Raw genomic sequence first — 11,858 nt, forward strand, 5'->3', positions numbered from 1 at the left:
AGGTGCACCAGAAGAGGGGAGCGGGAGGAGGGACGAACGCCGGCGCATCGAGAGTAGTCGGTGTAGCAGCGTGAAAAAAACGAGCAAGGAAAGAATGAAAAAAAGAAAATTAATTGGGCGGATGTAATCCGATCGATTCCCACGACTCGACTACTACGCTCTGCCGGCTTTTATACGGTTACCGTACGCGCGATAGGTACGTACGAATCGATCCCCGGTCCATTATCGTCGATAACCGGTGTACCGGTGCACCTATATGTATAGTCTGACGAACGCGCCGCGCCGCGCCGGTTCTTTTCAGAGGAACACGGCCCGATTACGCTTCTTCTCGATGGCCGACGGACATCCGCGCGGTCTTCCGAAATTTTCGTTACCGGGCCTCGATCGAATTAACGAACGTCCTCCTCATCTACTTCTTCCTCTTGCTCCTCTCTTAATAATACCCCACTCCGCCAAATTAAAGGTACATCGAATTACTACCGACAAATGTCTACATATTCTGTCTGCACTCGTTGCAACCCTCGTCACTCCAGTCGCACCACCGAAAATTGCTATGTACATCGTTTTATTCAAAATATTTCTTATCTTTATTAATAGAGTGGCCACCAGTAGTTATTTCATTTAAGCCGTAGTCTTCATCGTTACAATATTTTATTAAATGCAATGCATTCTTTTGGGGAATATTGGCACAGAAAAGCTACATGTTTCAGGATCGTAGATAAAGTCATCCACAAAATTAGTTTCACTGAATTTAAGCAATAACAATAACTTACAATATTTTATTAAATGCGATGCATTCTTTTGGGGAATATTGTCACAAAAAAGTGACATGTTTTAGAATTGTAGATAACGACAACCACAAACTTAGTTTGATTTAATTTAAGCAATATCTTTTATCCTTATAATATTTTATTAAGTGCAATGCATTCTCTTGTGAAATATTGTCACAAAAGTTTGTGGTTTAGAATTGCAGATAACGAAAACGACAAAATTAGTTTCCTTTAATTTAAGCAATACCATTTAGCCTTATAATATTTTATTAAGTGCAATGTATTCTCTTGTGAAGTATTGTCACAAAAGTTTGTCTTTTAGAATTGCAGATAACGACAACCACAAAATTAGTTAGATTTAATTTAAATAATAACGTCATCCATAAAATAAATTTGAGTTTCTTCGCGTGACATTTTTAAATTCGTGATCGTCACAAGTATGTGCGCTGGTAGCATCATGATCACCTTAATTTAGCATTCGCCAATTTCTCCGATATTCCGAGGCATCGAATGGAAAATGAACTCCGCCACGGAAAAGTCCCGGGTACACAGCGACGGAAACCCTAATGAGAAACTTGAGGGGGCCCACTCGCGAGGGAGAAATGTGTCGCGAGGCTCGATCAAGAGCCTTAGCCAAAGACGAGGGTGGAGAAACGAGAAGAAAAATTCCCATCGATAAACGGGAGCATTAGGTGCTCGTTTTCGCATGACTTTCGCGGCGCGGCAGCGCGGAGGCTAGAATTATTCCGGTTATTAGGGTCGAATCGATGCTCGGTCTCGAAATAAAGTATCGTCGGCGTAGAAATGGGAAACCGATCGACGACGATTCACGTCGATAGGGCGTGTTGCAATATCGTGGGACATTAGGCTCTGCCAATGGCCCGAGCAAGACCGGACGTCCGGCCATCCACGATCGACAGCGAGAATCGAGACATTTGCGGCCGAAATGGCCTCTCGATCGAACCGCACGTTTCTATCGAGTCTTACTCCGTTCAAGCTTCTTCTGTAAATTTCTCGATCAAAATATCTACTGTTCTTTGAAAATATCCACAATACTCTAAAAGTTTGTACTTAAAAAAATATCCACGATACTTTACTGATTTACATAATTTAAGCAATCGATGACGAAGGCGTCATCTTTGGTGGAAAATGCATAAAGATTAATTAATGTTTCTATTTATTTTGTACGGGATGCTTGAAAGCATGGTGACGTGCATGATGTGACAGAACAATTTTTACAGAAATATCTGGTTTCCTTCCGTTGGCCATTCTTTTTTTCAAACTACACATTCTACAGTTCGATCAGATTTTTTTTCTGTGGTATTTTTGTATATTTCGTCTTCTACGTCGATTACAATTGTCGCCCTGTATTCCGTACAAAATAAACAATAAAAACTCTAATTTCACCGACGATGACATGTCTTATTCCATCGTACCTACGACATCATCTCATTGCGGGATGAGTAGACAGCAGATCTTTATGCAAAATAAAAATGTTCTACCTGGATTGTAATAAAGTGGAGTAAACTAGAAATTTAATTTCATTCAAAATATGTTTAACCGCTTGCCGTACTTTAACGAGTCGCGCTTGTCACAAAAATTTTAAACGAAGCCTAATAAATATGGATGTTACGCCTTTCTTTTTAAATGAAATAATATTTGATTCGTTTGTAATCAATATTTAAGCATTTTTCATTTCTCTTCGGTGAAATTACACTCCCGTCCATAAGTCACTGAACACTTATTCATATTATTATTATTATATCATTTAGATCTGTCTATAATCATACCATAATTTCTAAATCTCTTTTTTCCAACATTTATTCAAATAGTATATGTATTCATTTAATTTTGCATTTCAATATTATCGTATAATAGCTACATCTAATCAAAATAAAACAATGAAGTCAAGCTGGAAGCTTGTATTCTTTAGTTACCATTTTGTTGAAGATGAGAAAGTGTCGTATCTTCACGAATTCAATAGAAATAAATATTAAATGCAATATATGAAATATTAACACGTCGAGTGCCACACTAATAATTCCCATAAAAATTACACAGGATCGAATCAACTATAGTTCAATAATACAAGAATAGAAAAGAAAAAATTTACCATCGTATAGGTCCTAGTAAAATTTAATTGATTTAATAGATTGTACAGTATGTACTAAAATTTGATTCATTTAACCCCTCGCCGTATCATTTTCTTTACAGTTACTGTGATTAGAACGTCTTTGTCCCCAAAAATGTCGTAGAAGACAAAAGAAAATTAATATTTTTTAATGGCTACATTTATTTTAATGCTTAAATATTGATTACAAACGAATCAAATTGTATTTCGTTTAAAAAGAAAGGCGTAACATTCATATTTGTTATAGTTTGTCTAAAAATTGATGTGCAAGTGCAAGTTCGGTATGCAAATTTGGTAAAGCAAATCGTGTCGGTGATCGGTGACGACCGTGGCACAAGTGTCGATGCAAACGCTACAACGTGTTCGTTACACGAGGCAATAAAACAAACAAAGGATCGTGTAACGGAAGCAGTATGAACCGAGGAAACGAGAGGAAAAGCGTGTCGAGACAGATCCAATAAAACTCGCGTCGCGTCCGATTGAAAAACGAGCCTAATTGGTCGGAAAAAACGGCGTATTAGTGTAACGAGGGAACGATTCTGGAGGACTCTCGTTGCCGAGATCGTAGTCGTTCGGCGCGCGAGGCCGAAGAGGCGAGAGGTGCGCGAACGAACGCAAAAGGAAAGGTGCACCGTTGCACTTGTACCTCGGAGCAGCGCGTCGGTTCTCCCGCTGCCACCGCGCTGCGCGCCGCCGCGCCGGTGCATTCTAATCGAGTGACTATAATTAAGCTCGCGAAGCTCGTATTGGCGCCACGTGAGTATTCCCGTCGAGAGACGTGACGGCTATCCTCTATTTATCAACCGCGTTGGAGAACGAATTCGCGAAACTCGCGCCGTCGATCCAATTTGTTCGTTATGCACAATCATAACACGCTGGGAACCTTCTTAACCCTTTCGCTACGATGGGCGAGATATCTCGTCTCCACGGCGACGTCGAAGAAACGATGCTGTGGACGAGATAGCTCGTCACTAGACAGCGGATTTTATGCATTTATGGCCAAAATGAATTGATGTAAATGAAAATAGTAAAAACGCTAGAAGAATACATATAAACACTACTGTGATATCGTTTTCAACCTATTAACCCCTTTTATTTTCTTTACAGCTAAATAAATAAAATAAATAAAGGGTCTTCTATTAAGGGGGTAGTATAGGCTCTATTTGTAACTAGAAAATTACTAGAATCTTACTAGAAAAATGGCTCGAAACACGGGTTTGCGCGCTTCGGTTGTTTGTCCTTATTTGAGCTAATTGTGGGCTGGGTGAGGGCTCATTCGAAAGAGGAAGGTTCACCGCATGGTGCTCTGGTCATGATTTTAACGACATTATGTTTATATCTAATAATATGAGGGCCCAAAGTAGAGTAAAAATCTAGGAAAAAGACCAGCAGATTTCAATGCATTTTTCTGTCTCCAAAAGACTTTTCGAATGATGGGATGACCAGAGCACCATGCGGTGAAGCTTCCTCTTTAGAATGAGCCCTCACCCAGCCCACAATTAGCTCAAATAAGGACAAACAACCGAAGCGCGCAAACCCGTATTTCGAGCCATTTTTCTAGTAAGATTCTAGTAATTTTCTAGTTACAAATAGAGCCTATACTACCCCCTTAAGAGGTGTAATTTTAAATTTCTATTTGTGAAGATTAGAGTTGTCACTCTTCGACACGTGGTTAGTAAAAATTGTAAGAAAACGGCGTTTTTTAACCATTTGAAATAACACATTTTAGTGGAAGACCTTGCATTTACCGCATACCTACAATTACTCGAATGCTTTGAATATTGCTCAGTCTTATTTCCTCGTAAACGACAGGCATAACATTCATATTTTCAAGCACATTTGCATGTACGACTAGGGGCTAATCACTTTCTCGCGAAACATCGACATAATTATGAAATTTTCCGACTTACAACAATTCCAAACACGGCGCACACTTCAGATCAGTATTTGCCGGTTCAATTAACGTGGATCCTCGATTATTCGCACCGATGATATCTGAAATCATGGATATCCATGTACACATTCCTGTTTCTCCGATTAGTCGCTCTCAGCCGGCGAGTTTCGATCTCTATCGATCGAGGATCATTCAATACTCGGAAAGAGATTCGAGTCTAACAAGTACCCCCCGGATATTTATGGAAATGATCGATCGAGTGCTCGTGCCAGTTGTCTCGGCTAAGTGTTTCCGGGAATTATGTAATTGGGTTAAGTGTACTCCTTGCGAATGAAGTTGTAATACTTAATTACGTATTTCCCTTGTAATTAGACTGCGTGTACCTGTTCCCCTTATTATAGAAACAAATAACGACGTGTGCTACACACGTTCCTAGCGCTAAACGCTGCTGAACGTAGCTCGAGTTAAACTTCAGTTCTGCTTATCGCGTTCGCTTTCAAGTCCTAATCAATTTTCTATTCTGTTCTGTGAAATTACTGTAGTGCACACTTAAGCGTCCATTGTCGGGACCGAATGCGGAGGGAATGAGAGGCTTCAACTGGCCCGTTCGAAGCTTACATTAGTCTCATTGTCAGTAAGATAGACATTCGGGGGGATAACGGCGCACTATCGTATTGAGGATAAATGCAGCCGAATTTAGACCTGCCTCTAGGCTAGACCTAATTCATAAACCATAGTTAGCTCTTTGCACTCGGAGCCATTTCAACTCGAAAATTAAACATTTCTTTCGGCATAAAATATTTCCATTCCCAAATTTTATGGACACGAAATTGGTATAATATCTCATACAATACCTAACTGTCTAGTAATTGAATAGATACCGATATATTTAATAATGTGAACTATATTTTGAATAATGGTACAGCAATTTTTAGTGGCGCCTCTATCTCAGGGTCGCCATTCGAGTGCTAAGGATCAATTAGAACCACTTGTAATACTGTCAGTACTTTTCTTATCCTTGTTTTCAAATTACATTTTAATTTATATACATATATTTGGTACTTCCTTTATCTATTTTAGTCGTATTTTTTAGTTAAAAACAAATATAAGTTCTACAAATATAAATTGCAACAAAGCCTGAGAGCTATATTTAATATTTGAATTAAATTTCAAATGAAACACTTAAGAAAATAGTAGGTACACAGTTGTTGGCAAAAGAATGGAAAAAAAATTCGGAGTGCAAAGGATTAACTCGAAAACCAAAAACTTCATCCGCCTTCGACTATTTCGATTATATTATACACGATTCTTTTCATTTTATATATGCGCGTTTAATATAATTTATTACTAGGCTGCGAACTTTTACTTTATGTAAAATAAAAACTTTGCACCTTAATTGCAACAACCTGGAGTGAAGTGGAAGTTCATACTCTTTCTTAATATCTTTCTTAACAGTATTTTGAATTTTTCTAATGGGTTTACTTTTTTAAATTATACCTACAGTCAAGTGGAAGTTCATGTTATTTCTTAATATCTTTCTTAACAGTATTTTGAATTTTTCTAATGGGTTTACTTTTTTAAATTATACCTACAGTCAAGTGGAGTTCATGTTCTTTCTTAATATCTTTCTCAACAGTATTTTCGAATTTCTCTAATGGTTTTTTACTTTTTTAAATTACACCTACCCATTTTTGTTATAAATGCATAAAAACCGCTGTCTATTTATTACACATAATTTAATAACATAACAAATATCATGATGTGGCAGTTTTTATTGGCGCCTGAGAGTCTTCACACTCGAGTGTTTAACACCGATCGTTTAGCGGTGGATAGGTGCAACCGCGGACACAGCGCGGGCCTCGGGCCCCCGCGGGCCCCGGTTCCGGCCGCGTTAACGTAACGCGAGACCCGACGTAACGCAACGTAACGAAGCTTGTTGTTCGGACGATCCTGTTCTCCGCTCACTTGCTCGATTCCGCTCGATTCTTTCTGACATTTGGAGCTCTCCCTCGGTTCTACACACCTTCGCACGCAGGTATGCAGAGAGCACCGGCTCTCCTCCTACACCTTCGCTGACTGGTTGCCCTCCCCTTTCGTGTCGTACGTTTAAGTGATCGAACCTTAACGGTCTACCGGCGCGGCGCGGCCAGCTTTACCTAGATTCTAAGCGTGTGCACGTACGGCTACGCTCGCGGTTCAAAGAACGACAGAGACGAAGGCACAGAGAAAAGAAGAGAGAAGGAGGAACAGAGACAGGGAAAGAGAGGCAGGGGGGAGAGGAAAAGAAGGAGAGAGAGAGAGAGAGAGAGAGAGAGGATACTACCGGCGCGGCGGCAAGGGTCAACTCACCGGGACCCAATGCCGCGTTCTTCCCGTCGGCAGGATGTGCTTGCACCGCGGTTGATATCCTTTGACCTCACCGGTACACGGGAATCTGAATTTCGAAGCAATTCGAATGGCGCGCGCGCAAGATTCGCTTCTACCCCTCGCAGTTTTTCCACGTGTCGCGGATTCTTTAATCGAAAATCACGATATTGTGAACGTGTCACACATGTGTTACGGTGGTAACGATCGTGTGGTACGTGTAGAAACGTGTCGTTAACGAGGAATATCATCTTTTTAACCGACTTCGAAAAAGGGGGAGGTCACTCAATTCGATCTGTATGTGCCCTTTTTTTCGCTTTTCTTTTTTTCTAGGTATGTTCGCCGATTACGCCGAGATGAATCGACCAATCGGAACGAAACCTTTTGCACCTCGTAGAGTATGTAGAGTAAATTTTTCATTGTTTTTATTCCTTACGATTTTATTTGCAAAAAATGAATTATTTCACCGACTACTCCGAGACGGATGGACCAATCTGGACGAAACCTTCTGCATTTTGTAGGGTATGTCTCCCGATTGGTTCGTTGAAAACAAGTTTTGCACTTTTTCATTCTTATTACCAATAAGACCGAAAGACCATCCCGTAGGATGAACACCGTAGTGTTCTACAAATTCTGCTTGTTCCACTAAAAAGTGTGAAATAAAAAAATTGCATAAAAACAAATTAAACCGAGTTCGAGAAAACGCACTAAAAAGTATCATAAATTATTTATGATTCATTGCTGTTTATCAGGATGCTTCGATGCTCCCTTCTCCGTAACGCCGTCCCGCAGTTAGATTTAGCAAAATGCATACTTGCGAATATCGATGAATAGAGTCGTCGCGGACAATAAGCGAATATAATTTTATCGAGCCGCGATAAGCTTAGGCATCGTAATGCATCTTTCAGTGTGATTTAGATTGTTCGTAAGATTCCGGTTTTCATGCGGCGACGGCGACTGGCTGGCGCACTGTCACGGGGATTACTGTAAGAGGTCAAGTATAGCGGATGCACGCCGATTTTTCGCGAAGAGGATGCGTGTACGCGGGGCATCCAGGTGATATCCTTTGACCTTACCGGTACCGAACAGGCTCTAACGCTCCGAGGCTACGAGGCTCTAATGCGGGCTCGAGTTTCGGCTTGTACAACCGCTTGGAACCGTTCCGAAACTAACTGTTCCAAACTATCATGAATTGTTCTTCACACTAGTGGGCCAACTTTTTCTTTATCATATCTGATATAATTTCGAGGTACACACAAAGTGACGACCACACTACGGATCTTTATGCATTATGCATTTTTAATATACAAGAAAACATGCATAGCAATTAATATTAATGACATCTTCACTCTGTGCTTACCGTATCAAATTTTTTAGTTAATAAAGTGAGCTAACACTGATTTCCTAACACTGATTTTTATTAAATAATCTATAAAAATTAGAATTTGCATCCGCAATCTAATCATTAGCAACTTAAATTAAAGTATATATTAGATTTTTTATAGAATTAATTGTTTTCATAATAATTCAATATTACTCCGCAATAATATTACATTTTCTATAAAATTAATTATTTTCATAATAATTCAATATTATTTTATAATATTAAGGTTTCATTTAGGATAAATTAATGTAATTCAGAAGGATTATTATATTTTATTAAAATTCTTAAGGAAAGAAACAATTGAAATTGATGCAAAAGAAATTTATTTTGCACAGATCTGCACAGTGAAGTGACTGAACACGACATTCGATTTTTTTCTGTGTCATTTTTCAATTAAGTTTCCAAGGACACCTCTCCGATTCTTCATGCATATTTCTTCTAGCAGGCACTTTAACCGATTAGGTATTTGTATCAAGTTCAATAAAAGTTTTTAAATCCTACAGTTATACTCAGACTGTGGATCTTCATGCAAAATAAAAATTGTCTGCATCGATTTCAAGAAATAGAAAGTAAATTGAATGTTATTAATAGAGGAGAAATCATATATTGACGACATCTTCTGACATCTTCATTGAATTTCATCTACCCAATTTTGCTATAAATGCATAGAGGTCCGCAGTCTAATTATAATAGTGTTCGAGCCGGTGCTTGTACAGTACTCTAAAGCGATGAACCTCGCGCACGCTGCACGTGACGAACAGTTATTCCTACCCTCTTTCCCCGGGCCGATTTCAAGAAAAGTCCTCGATCCCGCCGCGGAAAAATCGATTTCGTAATCGGAGAATATTCAAGGCTTCGCGGCTTCGTTCTCACGTTTTATAAAATATCTTTCGCAATCGACTTGCCTCATCGGGGGTCAAGTGTGACACGCTGATATCGGTGCGTGCCTCTCGATCATCAGGATGATTCACTGTCGAACAGAAACCTGCTTTCCACGCTTTAAACCCTCGTGTACGCACAGTTTGTTTCTGCGTGATGCAATTTAAAAATATAGGATTATTAATGAAACACGGCTGGACGAACCACGGGAACGATCAAATCAATGTAGACGTGCAACGAATGGAAATGTTCTCATTCCATTAGGAAATTATTAAGGACAGATACAATTTCTTCTCACACGCATTTTCAGTAATCTGATGTCTCCATTTACACGCGGAACAATATTTTTAACCCTTAGCATTATTGCTGTACCATTATTCACAATACTGTTTACATTATTAAATATGTGTGTATCTAATCGTGTGCACAAACCATAAAGGTAATTAGGAAAGCACTTGCAACAAGATACAACAACACATTTCACGCGTCTCTTGGCTAAGAAAATTGATCATTCTAATTCTTCGTAATTTATACGAGCACCGCAGTCCCATGAAACGCAACAATGGATCGATTTCCTTAGGCTGTGCACACGCAACTGGAGGCTGTCGAAACCTAATCGTTTTTTCTTCTATCCGCTCCACTATTTACGCGGGATAATGGTTTGCCAGTTTTCAATTTTCATAGACAAATATTAACACATTACCGACCGGTGATTATTGCATAATTTTGAAAAATTTGTGGTACATGGCTAAACACTTTTTGATGGAATCTTCAATAGCAACAGCAATTTTTGTTGTGAACTAACAAGTCATCATCAATAACGTCATGTAACAGTTTCATTTAAGATTGCAATGTAAAAGAAAATTTCTATGATTTCTTTTGGTACAGCACAACTATTTCAAAGCTTATTAATAGGCTTCCGGTAGGTAAAGTGTTAAGAAAGTAGCAAAATAAAATCCTATTTTCAATGGGAGCAGCCTTTGTAGATCCAAAACAAATAAAAAATCTTACGTTCTTTAATTAATTTTATGTTCATTAATCTTATGTTCAATATTCATTAATCTCATGTTCTAACATTTTTTGTAAATTTGTATAAGCCACAAATGCATAAAGATCCGCAGTCTACGTGTAACTAATGTCCGGTATTAGGTACCGTCCGGCGTTTACCCCTTGCCGTTCCATCTGCTTTACAGTTACAGTGATTAAAACGTCTTTATCCCCAAAAATGTCGTAGAAGGGAAAATATAATGTGTAGTAATGTGTGGCTACATTGATTTTAGTGCTTAAATATTCATTACAAACGCGTAACATTCATATTTTGTTGGAGACTTTGTTAATGTCTTCATGACGAGGCTGACTCGTTAACACTAAACCTACCACGAAGAGTAAAATGACCCATTTTCGATGTTTTATTTGACAATTATTGAGATTGTAATGGTGTTATCATGGGAACTGATTGAAAACATTTTTTGACTCCAGTATATGTATGTATATTACATATGTACGATAGTAAAAATCGCACAAAATATAAATAAATGTAATCTTGTTATTTTTATAATATTAGGTTGTGAAGAAAGAAATGCAGAATTTTTGTTCCTTTGTTTTAATTACAATTTTATATCAATGAATATTTACCTTAATTTAATGAGTTATACTTATGCCATTTTAAAGCTTGATTCAGGCTTCATTTAATTATGCTTTTGATATTTTATTTTATTCAAATTTTTATCAAATTATTTGGCTTTTATTTCAGGATGTCAAATCGCGATTTTTGTATTATTTTTTTCTGTGAGTTCAAACTAGGCCGAAGTAACGCTCAAGCGGCTCGGAATATCAACCAAGTATGGGGCGAAGGAAGTGTCAACGAATGCACAGTGCTCATAGAAAAAAATAATGCGAAAATCGCGGTTTGACATCCTGAAATAAAAACCAAATAATTGAATAAGAATAAAATTAAATATCAAATTCATAATTAAATGAAGCCTAAATCAAGCTTTAAAGTGACTTTTATATACTCATTAAATTAAGGTAAATATTCATTGGTATAAAATTGCAATTAAAACAAAGGAACAAAAATCCTGCATTTCTTTCTTTACAACCTAATACCATACACATTAATCACTTGAGATGGTCGGTACGTTAGGTGTTAAAATACGGCAAGGGGTTGAGGAAACTCGCCCTGAATTGTGACCTAGAATTCACAATTATTTTATGTCGCATAAAGATCCAGAGTCTAGTGATTATTCTAGTATATCTGTGGTTGTCAGAAAGAACGCCGCATGTCAGATAATTTCACGTTCAAGATATTGCCGTTTAAAGTTTTGGTCACTGATGCTTTGCCGTAGTAATCTTTTCAATTGAATTATGTTTTTAAGCCTTTCGATATGTTTTCATGACTTTTTTCTGGTAGATGCGTAATTCCTCTACACTATAAAT

The sequence above is a fragment of the Lasioglossum baleicum genome, chromosome 12 (assembly GCF_051020765.1).
Source record: "Lasioglossum baleicum chromosome 12, iyLasBale1, whole genome shotgun sequence".
Classification (NCBI taxonomy): Eukaryota; Metazoa; Arthropoda; class Insecta; order Hymenoptera; family Halictidae; genus Lasioglossum; species Lasioglossum baleicum.